The sequence below is a fragment of the Marmota marmota genome, unplaced genomic scaffold, assembly GCF_001458135.2.
Source record: "Marmota marmota marmota unplaced genomic scaffold, marMar, whole genome shotgun sequence".
NCBI lineage: Eukaryota > Metazoa > Chordata > Mammalia > Rodentia > Sciuridae > Marmota > Marmota marmota.
In genome coordinates this window covers 4,831,723-4,842,050 of record NW_025999897.1, presented here as the reverse complement: position 1 = coordinate 4,842,050, position 10,328 = coordinate 4,831,723, and the positions used below count along the sequence as shown (strand labels likewise).

General features: G+C 44.3%; 1 long non-coding RNA gene across 1 annotated transcript; it reads left to right on the top strand.

The window, feature by feature from the left end:
* Nucleotides 1–3,156: 3,156 nt before the first annotated feature.
* LOC107158374 lies at nt 3,157–6,635 on the top strand. Its single transcript, XR_001505613.2, has 2 exons — nt 3,157–3,598; nt 4,705–6,635. It is a non-coding gene; the product is annotated as an uncharacterized LOC107158374 (long non-coding RNA).
* The last annotated feature ends 3,693 nt before the right edge of the window (nt 6,636–10,328 follow it).

The window sequence follows — 10,328 nt, the reverse complement described above, 5'->3', positions numbered from 1 at the left end:
CTTGTCAAGTCTTTTTGTCACAGCAGTGAAAAAAAAGCTGACTTTAGCACAATGTAAATCTAAGCCTTCGTCTAGGTCAGGGCTTCCAAGGAAGGGTTGGTCATGCGTGTTCGGTCAAGCAGAAGAGTTTTTCGGAGTGGTCCCTAATTATGTTTCATCTGGGGTCTTTAGAAAAGTTGGCCTTGGAGGGTCAGCTCCTGCTCCCATTTTTTTTTTCTTTTCGAGGTCTATGTACCATGGTTCCCAAGACTCAGTGTGGTTACCCGCCTCCAGTGACTCACCAAACCCTGTGGAGTGTCCTCGATATCGTGTCTGTCTCTCGATCTGTCCCTTCCTTTGTATCGACAACTCCCTTGGAGTATGGAGCAGAGAAAGAACAGGAGGAGGGAATGAGTATTTGTGACAATCAAATTAATCTGCCACAATGTCAGTTCACCCCCACAACAGTCCTGTGGGGAACTGAGACTTGGAAAGTTTGAGGAAGTTGCCCAGCACCCCCCAGCCCATTTGTGGTGGAGGGACAGTACTCCAGGCCAGGTCTGTCTCCTGTTCCTGGAAAGTCAAGACCAACACACACAGAGCACTTGTTCCGTCAACCTCCGTGCATGGAAATTTGTGTTTCTTGGCACATTACCAGCTAAAAGCATAGCCTAGGTTATTAAAAGAGTGAATGTGACATTTAACAGGAATGATAAATGGGGCTGGCTGGATAAGATCCAGGGTCCCCCATGAAAAACTATGAGAAGTCCACCTGGGTGAACAGTGAGGCAGGGCTTGGAGGGTCTCAAAGGAGTTGACACAGCATCATTATAAAAACTCTCCACAGGCATGTGGCCATGGCATGTGCCTATAACCCCAGCTACTCAGGAGGCTGAGGCAGGAGGATCGCAAGTTCAAGGCCAGCCTGGGCAATATGGTGAGACTTACTTACTCTTGAAATAATGAGCCGTGAGGGATTCTGCAAGCCAGATTCCACAAGGATTTTCCTGTTGCTTGAAACAGAAAATCCAATTCAAGGCAATAAGAGATACGTCTTTTTTTGGTGGTGCTGGAGATTGAACCCAGGGCCCTGTGCACGTGAGGCAAGCGCTCTACCAACTAAACCATGTCCCCAGCCTTCAATGGTTCCTTTGATTTGAGGTCTGAAATGCTTCAGGTGCAGTCAGGGCAGGGCTCAGCTCCCGTTTCTCCATAACTATAACATCTCTGGCCTCCCCAAGGTACCAGCCTCATGCTCCAGGTAGCAACTGCTCTTCAAGACGGTTAACGCCTGCAGAAGCCCTAAGCCTCCCTCTCCTGCTGTTCAATATACAGGGAACGTAAGCACATGTGTAAGATTTAATTTTCTAGTTAGCTCATTAAAAAAATTAAAAGAAACGTGAAGTTGACTTCAAGAATATTTTATTTAACCCATTATGTCCAAACTTTTATATTTCCATAGAAAATCAATGTAAAAATTATTGAATGCGTATTAAACATTCTGGGACTTTTGTGATATATCCTAGACAACAAGGAGGAGCTTCCTCAAACTGACTGGGTGTGTGTCTTCTATCTTTGCAGCTTCAGCCCTAAATCATCTAGCAGCTTGATTGTTGACTTAGACTTTACTTACGCAATTGCAGTTTACTCAATGAAATTATCTCTGTAGTGTTTCAGTCTTTTTTTCTAACAAAGAATCTCTTTTTTATTCAGCTGTATTATCCCGCTCTGTCTTTTTTGTTTTTGTTTTTGTTTTTTGTTTTTTTTTTTTGGTACTGAGGATTGAACCCAGGGGCACTTAACCACTGAGGCACATCCCCAGCCTTTTTTTTTTTTTTCTTAAATTTAGAAACAGGGTGTCTCTGAGTTGCTTAGGGCCTTGCTGAGTTGCTGAGGCTGGCTTTGAACTTGCGATCCTCCTGCCTCAGCCTCCTGAGCCACTGGTATTACAAGCATGCACCACCACACTTTGCTCTTTATTTTTTTAAAAAACAGGCAAACACGAGTTTTTAGTTCTCTTAGTAGAAAAGTCAGATGAATCATCAGTCATGTATCCACACCCAGATTCGCCCAGTGGTTAATAATCAATGCACTTGTCCTTCACCTGCTGGGTTTCTCCTTTAGCTGTGTATCTTTGGCATTGGGGGCTCTGTCCACACCTGTGTCCTGCTGGCTGCGTGACACTCCTTCTCCCACCCCTTACCAGATACCAGAGGCCCTCTCATCTCCTCTTCCCTTCAGGTGGGAGCCTCTCCGTCGGGTCTTGCTTGTGCAAGGCCCCACAGGAGGAAACCAACTTGTGATAAAAAGAAGCCCCTCTGGAGGAATTTCAGAAGTGACCTCCTGGTTCCAGATGCTTCCCCAGCAGGACACTGTGACCTGGATACTCTGAGTTGGAAGAGGAGGGAAGCAGAAAGAGGGACATTTCACACACAGCCCACACGAGCAGGAAAGAAACCGCTCAGGGACAGATGCACTGTCTGGCTCCAAAAGACAGCTGAGGTCAGGAAGCCCCATGGATGGTTCCAGAACACAGTCCTGGAGAGCAAGCGGCTCAGTCTTTTTTGTTTGTTTGTTTGTTTGTTGGATATACAGGACAGTAGAGTGTGTTTTGACATGTTGTACATACAGGGAGTATAAATTATTCTAATTAGGATCCCGTTCTTGTGATGAACATGACGTGGAGTTGCCCTGGTCGTGTGTTCACCTATGAACTTGGGAAAGTTATGTCTGATGATTCCACTGTCTCTCCTATTCCTATTCCTCCTCCCTGCCCTTCATTCCCCTTTGTCTAATCCAATGAACTCCTATTCTTCCCTCTTCCTTCTTTTGTGTGTTAGCATCCACATATCAGAGAGAACATTCAGCCTTTGGTTTTTGGGAACCAGCTTATGTCATAACTTAGCACCATAGTCTTCAATTCCATCCTCTGACCTGAAAATGCCATGATTTCATTCGTCTTTATGGCTGGGTAATATTCCATTGTGTATATGTACCACATTTTCTTTATCCATTCATCTGTTGAAGGGCACCTGGGTTGGTTCCATTGCTTAGCTATTGTGAATTGAGCTGCTATAAACATTGATGTGGCTGCATCACTGTAGTACGCTGATTTTAAGACCTCTGGGTGTAAACCAAGGAGTGGGATCGCTGGGTCAAATGGTGGGTCCATTCCAAGTTTTCTGAGGAATCTCCATAGTGCTTTCCAGATTGGTAGCACCAATTGGCCATCTCACCAGCAATGTATGAGTGTGCCTTTTCCCCACATCCTCGCCAGTGGCTCAGTCTTTCCATTTCTAACCCAGGGGTGTTTCCATGGTGAAAGCAGAGAGCAGAAGATGAGAGAGGTGGGTGAGCCGTGGGGTGAGGAGAGTTCTCTGCCTGAAGGAAAAACAAGGGTGCTACACGGAACAGAGAGAGGAATGGCAAAGCCAATGGAGAAAAGCTCAGAATAGAGCTCGTAAAAGGATTTGAAGGCAATATCAGCACAGAATCCCCCACTTCAGAACAAGAGGAGGAGGAGGATGCATGGTATTTCATGGGGTTGAGGCCAAGTTCTCCAACTCAGACCTGGTGGAGTTAAGCAAATCACTTCAGCAACAAAATACACCACTGCTTTGTAAGTTTCATTTTTCTTTTTGGGGGGCAGGGGGCAATACCAGGGGGGATTGAACTCAGGGACCCTCGACCACTGAGCCACATCCCCAGCCCTATTTTGTATCTTATTTAGAGACAGGGTCTCACTGAGCTGCTTAGTGCCTCGCTCTTGCTGAGGCTGGCTTTGAACTCTCGATCCTCCTGCCTCAGCCTCCTGCGAGCACTGGGATTACAGGAGTGCTCCACAGCACCAGCTTCATTCTTTAAAATATGCCAACTACATGTTAATAATTCATTTGTTATTTTTGTCCTTTACATTTTCATAAAATCAAATGGGGTTTTTCTGTAGTAAGTACCTTAGTCATCGACACCAAAGGGAAGGCCGAGGACAAAAGGGGCAGCCATTGAAATGACAAGCACAGTGACTTTTCCAAATTGCCATCCTGGTTGGTTATATATATATATATATATATATATATTTTAAGCGATTTTCATGAAATGTTCGTCTTCATCACCTCTGGGTGTGGGTAGTATTGAGAGTATCATGAAATGCACCAGAGACGGTGAGCAGTTCACAAAGCTGGAACCACTGCTTTATTGAGAGCAGGCCCTTGCTGTATGTGCAAACTCAAGCCTATTCAATGATTAGATCTCGTAATCAGGAAAACCTAAGAGAAAAGGGAACTTTAGAAGGTCATGATACTCCGGTTCTCATCATTACACAGCCGCTCTGCACACATCCGTGTCTTTATCCGAGTTGACCATATGCACCTGATGTGGGCTTTGCAACAGAGAAGTGAATAGGAACCACTGTAGTGTGTAAGGGTGTGCATGCCACAGGGTACGTAGGCGATTTCTTTTGGGTTTGTTATTCTTATATCAGGAAAATATACCCAGCATGTTCAGATGGTGATGGAAGAGGGGAATGAACAGTTGAAGTTTAGGAAATGCCAAAATATCGACTTAGAGGAGTCAAGGAAATTGAAGTCACATGCCAGGAATTGTGTCCCCTCCACCATAATAGAGAGGCTGTAGCTCCTCTTTCTCCCTTCATAGACTCTCTGGGACATTCCTGGCCACAGAATTCCAGAGGAATTCAATTTTCTCTTTTTTTTCTTTCCCACTGAGCACCCACCACAAGAGTCTTGGCTGCCTAGTGTTCTGCTCCTCTGCTTTCCGAGGGTTCATGGAGAAGGTCCTCTCAGAGTTCCTGACCACAGATGCCGCCTCAACATCCCATGAGGTTTAAAAAAAAAAAAAATCATCAGGACAATGGAGCCCTTCCCTATTTTATTTTTCAATAGATCTGAATGGGACAGTTACCCAGGATAACCATTTCACTCTGTCAGTCTCTGCCAGAAATTCTAGACAGAAATACACCAGCTTCAAAGGACCTAGGTGCCACTCCCCAGAGGAAGCTCTGGCCAGCCTGTCCAACCGCCTTACACCACAGGGCAAGCAGGTCCAGTTGGACAATTGTGCACATATGGGGACTCACAAATGTCCACCCTGGGAAAATACCCTATTTGTTAGGAAACTTATTCCACATATCTTTGTCTTGCTGGCACTGGGGGGGAAGTCACGCTGTGCATATTGTAAGCCAGTAACAGCAACACATCCGCATCTAGCCCCATGATATATGGTATAATTAGAATTGCAATGCACCTGATAGAACCTGAAATGTTGTCGAGTCTGTAGGATAACAAAACAAGTGAAGAATCATTCATATATCGTCATGTCAAAAAATAAACTTTCTACCTGTGCCAATGTTGCTAACTGTGATGGTTAGCTTCATGTGTTGGCGTAGCTAAAAATCCAGTTATTTAAACAAACACAGGTCCAGGTATTGATGGGAAATTATTTTGTAGGCACGGTTAACTTTTACAGCCAGTTGATTCTAAGCAATGGAAATGACTATGGATAATGTGAGCAGATCTCATCCAATCAGATGAAAGCCCTTCAAGCAAAAAAAAAAAAAAAAAAAAAATCCCTGAAGTTTCCTGGAGAAGAATTTTCCATGAGACCAGCATCAATTGCTACTTGAATCCACAGCCTTCCAGGGCCATCCTACGAAGTTCAAGCTTGCCGGCACCCACCTTTGCATGAAACAATTCCTTAAACTAAATCTCTTAATGGTCTTAATGCTATACACGCATATCCTATTGGTGCTGTTTCTCTGGATAGCCCTGAATGTTATGCTGCATCTCGCGAAAAATAATTCAGGATCTCATAGATGCAAGTCAGACCTGACTGACAGGCTTGTTGCTGCCAAAGAAAAGCAGTCCTATTCACCTCACTCTCAGACCTGGTCCTCCAAGTAGAGATCTGCAGTGCTCACACTCAACTCCAGGTGGCGCTCTTGTTCTACGGGAAAGAGTCAGGCTCTATGGTTGCTGGACACACCCCAGCCTCGTTCCCTGATTTCTAGGCCTTTCAATGACTCAGCAATGGGAGAGAGGAAGTACAAAATTAAGACAGCAGAAACTCCCAGCGTGCCCAATGTACAGAAGCTAACCAACAGAAAATTCAGTTTGGGATATATATATATTTCTTTTGGCAGAGTGTGTGTGTGTGTTGGGGGGGGGGTCTCATCTCTGGGAGGTTGTAGCAGTGAGATGGGGCAAAGGACAGGTAGATGATTATAAAAAAAAATTAAATTAAATTAAAAAGGAAATGAGTTGCTAACAGCTAAACTCCAGATAGCACTTCCCTGCTCAACTGGTTACCAATGCCTGAATCCTCCTCCCAACCCACAAGGAGTTGCTAATGAGTGCCCCTTGGGTGGCTCTTTTCCTGCCTTTTGGTCACTTAGGCAGGAAAGAAAGGGGGGGGTCCTATAAAAAAGGCAAGACACCCCCAGTCCCTTGGACACCAGCCCTGAGTCCCAGCTCCTCTCTGGAGAAGTCTGCTATCTCTGTTCTGTCTCTTAAAACTTGCTTTCTGTGATTGCCTCATTTCTCCTGTGTTTAATCTTCAACACTGGGGGAAGGAGGACCCGACCCTGATCTCCAAGACCAGCATCAACAGGATGTAGGCAAATAATCACTTGGATAGTCCCACAAAATCCCCAGTAAATAGAGACATTTGCATCCCATTTTGTTTTGTCCACTATAGAAGAAAAGCCTCCTAGTAGCTGTTGTACATTTTCTTTCCTCTAGAATCTTCAAGATTTTCTTTGGGGAATTTGAGCCACTGGAGCCCAGGGGTGCCCCATGTGTGCCTGCTTGTTTATGCACACAGACCATGACTCATCGGGACCCCAGGATGTCGGCTACCCACAATCCTGGGGGACAGACTCTGTTGAGCCTCTCTGCAACCAACCCTGCCCTCCTCCTGCCGTTAATCCTGCTAGTGGTGGGACCCTACCCTGTCATTAGGCTGTGTACCTAACCACAGAACTCAAAACATTTTAATTGCATGGGCTTGTCTAATCCTTGTGCTATCCTGCAAGAAAAGTTCAAGTTGCCTTCACTTTGCAAATTTCTGGTTTGCATACAGGGAAACCTATGTTGGCTGAACCTTTGAAGGTCACCCAGTGAATCAGAATTAGAATTAAAGACTCTCAGCCTTCGCTCAGAGGTACTAACTTTCCTAAATTCTTCTGGGAAGGCAAACCTCCCTCTCCCCCCTCACCATTAGCCCTTTCCTTACACATCCACATTTGCTTGTTTACTTTTTGGAGTATCCTCATTCACATAACGACACAGATCCACGTCTATGTTTTGGCAATATAAAGCAATGTCCAAGGCCGCTGTTACCTGTCATAACCTAAATATAAGTAGAAACATCACCTACCTGTAACATAAGAATCTTTTTAAAAATATTTACAGTTTCCCTCTTAGAGATTCATGAATCAGGACTGCATTTGAAAAGGCCTGAGGAATCCTGTTTAAAAAAAAAAAAAAGAATTCAACTCTATCAACATATTTTCCAAATTTACAAGAATACAGATCATGCACTTTTGCACAGTATACCTCATTTTAACATCACTGGAATAGCCTTTTAACAATCCCGTAAGACCCTTTTGGAAATGCTAAATCAAATTATAATCTCTATGTAGAGTAGGGTTTGGTGCACAGGCAGTGACCATCTGCACTAGTTTTTCGTTCCTATAACAAAATACTAACTTTATCAAGAAAAGAGGTTTACGGGTCATAGTACTGGAGGTTCAGAGCATGGCACCTGCACCCAGCTCTGGTGAGGGCCCTTCCAGCTGCGTCACATCCTGGCGATGGCAACGGTGGGAGCACAAGCAGGAGCAAGTGTTACAGAGCCTGGCTCAGGCCTTTAAAAGAACCCTCTCTTGGAAACTCACCAGGGTCCCACAGGAAATTGCTTCATCTCTTCTGAGGGCACAATCCCGATTGACCTAAGAACTTCTCATTAGGCCCCACCTCTCAAAGGTTCCATCAGCCTCCTGTGGACTTAGCCCAGAGGGTAGGGTGATCTGCTCCTTGGCACGAGGCCTGGGGCGTATCCACCTCTAAGGCCCAAACACATGAAGGGCTGCGGGGCCAAGCAGACTGGACCTTACTGCTGAGGGTTCTGGAGGTTCCAGGACGGTTGATAATGTATGCTGCTGCAGAGCTCCTTGACACAGCCTCCACTACTCATCCTGCCTCCAAGGGATGACGGGGCTTCATCTCCCACCCGTCCATCTGTAAAGAGCCGTCACTCTTAACTCTGAGAGATGACCAGAGGGCATGACGGCTCTGCTTCCACCAGCCTCTCCATCTATTGGAAACATCTTTCAGTAGGTCCTATAGACACCAGTGACTCTCAATAAAAAGACAAGGATCAACTTTGTTTGTTTCCTTTGTCAGGAGGGTTCTTTTGAAATAAATGCTGCCAATAGAGCAGACATTGATTGCCACCTATGGTGCTAGGACTTACATGTATTTAATTTTGCACATAATCCTCACAACACTCTTTAAGTTTGATTTTACTAGCCCAATTTTATATGTGGGGAAACCAAAAATTTGAAAGATTTGGAACCTTTCAATATCATACCACAGTAGGAACTAGAAATTATTGACCCCAAAACAAAACCCTGACCCTGATCCTGACCCTAACCCAACCCTAAGCCTAACCTTGAGCCTCACCCTAACCTAACCCTAACCCTACCCCTAACCATCTTCTGCTTCCAACCTCCACTGTTTCCGTATCCTAAAAGACTTACTCAAATGTGAAATCAAAATATAAGCGGAAGAGGAAAAGGATGAGAGGAAGGAAGGGAAGAATTAGTCTTTTTTTATTTTTATTTTTATTTTTGAGTTGTAGATGGACACAATACCTTTATGTTATTTATTTATTTATTTATTTATTTTTATGTGGTGCTGAGGATCGAACCCAGTGCCTCACTCATGCCAGATGAATACGCTACCACTGAGCCACAACCCCAGCCCCAAGAATTAATCTTTTAAAAATAAATTCCCTTGAAAAAAAATTAAGAAGGATATAATTTTTAATTTGAGTAATGCTGGTAGAAGTTATTTAGGTTAAAATTTAGTATGCAAGACAAATCTTAAGAATAAGACAGTGCCTGTATTCATTATCCATTGCTATGTAGCAAGTTATCTCTACATTCAGCAGCTTGGAACAGCGAATATTTGTTATGTCTCACTGTTTGTAAAGGCCAGAGATCCAGGAGCAGCTTGGCTGGATGGTTCTGGCCCAGGGTTTTCCATGAGGCTGCAGTGAAACTGTTAGCTAAGGATGTCATCTGGATGCTTCTCTGGGGCTGAGGATCTGCTTCCAAACTCATTCTCATGGCTGTTGGCAGAGGCTTTGTCCCTGCTCCAGGGGCCTCTACAGTGCTGCTCATGACTTGGCAAATGGCTTCCCATCGAATGAATAACCCAAGAGAGACGGTGTGACCAAGACAGAAGTCACTATGACTTTCATGATTTATTCTTGGAAGGGACGTGTCCTGTCTTCTGTCATATCCTGTGTGGCTGGCAAAATATGGGGGAAGACAACACAAAGAGGTAAGCAGTAGGCAGAGGTCATCGGTCACCATCTTGGACACTAGCTATGGCTCTGGGCAAGCTAAAGACTAACAGGATATTAGCACCACCTGTGAGTCTGGGCCTGTTGGTGAGATCTGGCTCATGAAGTTCAAGTGCTCAGCAGACAAAAATTCACAAAGTGGACTGTGTCAGTGACCCTTGACACAGAAGACAGATATTTACCATTACACACACAGGAGGAGAAACTCAAACAGGCAGTCATTTGTATGCTTAGGTGGTGACACGGGAATCACAGATAGATGTGGGTAGAGGGTATGGAGTGATATGGAAATTCCATCTGAAAAGAGATGATTGGGCACATCTCCTCTCAACTGCATCAATAGTAGAATTGCAATCAATGACCAAGGAGTATTATGCCAACCAGCCAACGCTACAAAAGAGGACTTTCTGTTTGTTTTCAGGAGAGCTGGTTGTTAAACACTTATCAGCACACCACTGAAAGAAGCCCAGTTTCATCTTGATCAAGACTCCTCGAAGTCCACACAGTTGTAGATAAAAGTTCTGGTCTTGATGAAAGGACCATGTTTAAACCACATTAAACAGATCAAGTGTCTCACACTTCATTGGTAGCCTGCAATGATGCCTCCTTGCATATTTAAGTTGAACTCTGCAAGGAGAACATTCAATTTTTAACAAATATTTTTTAAATACTATTTTAGTTGTTGATGGATCTTTATTTTATTCATTAATTTATATGTGGTGTTGAGAATCGAACCCAGTGCC